We start from the raw sequence: 668 nt of genomic DNA on the forward strand, positions 1-668 counted from the left end.
CGCAGGCCGCTGTTGTGGGGCTTAATTGTAGTGAATTAATGAAGAGAGATTTTCCCGTAATCACTGGGACAGATTAGGAGTGTGACTGACTCAGGGCTTTTCGCACTCTCTCTTTCTCTCTCTTTCCTCTCCCTCTCTCTGGCCTCACAGTATTAGTTTATGGATTAGACGTCTTCTAGTCGCATGGCTGCCTGTACTCCTCCAAGGTGTACTAAGCCTCTCTGGCAAGTGTGCCAAGTCTGCCAGTGGGGTGCCGCGGGATTACTATGGCACATGGGCTGTGCAGACACCCGCTTTTTTGACAAGAGGAAATGTCCTCTGGCGCCAGAGCTGAGCCGGAGCTGAGCCAGAGCCACTCCCAGTGCGGAGTCAGAGCAGTGCCAGAACCGGAGCAGAGCTTCATTCGTAAGCCCAAGCCTAGCCAAGCGCTTTCGGGGAGCTCTGACTGGAGCCCTGGGCCAAACGAAAAAGCAGACACAAGAAGCTCGTCTGCGGCAGGCCCGGGGATGGCACTGGGAGTGGAGAGGGTTCATCTTCGGTTGATGAAATGGCTGCCACTGCTGCTGCTGCTGTCACAGTTTAGCCAGGACTTGTGGATAAACATTTTACACTGGTCTGCATCTCTCTCTGTATCTCTCCATCTCTCTCTCTCTCCCTTCCTCTCTCTG

Source organism: Alosa pseudoharengus, unplaced genomic scaffold (assembly GCF_046254945.1).
Source record: "Alosa pseudoharengus isolate Yale_2024_CS ecotype anadromous, Long Island Sound unplaced genomic scaffold, YU_APseudo_1.1 YU_APseudo_1.1_scf_4, whole genome shotgun sequence".
NCBI classification, from domain to species: domain Eukaryota; kingdom Metazoa; phylum Chordata; class Actinopteri; order Clupeiformes; family Clupeidae; genus Alosa; species Alosa pseudoharengus.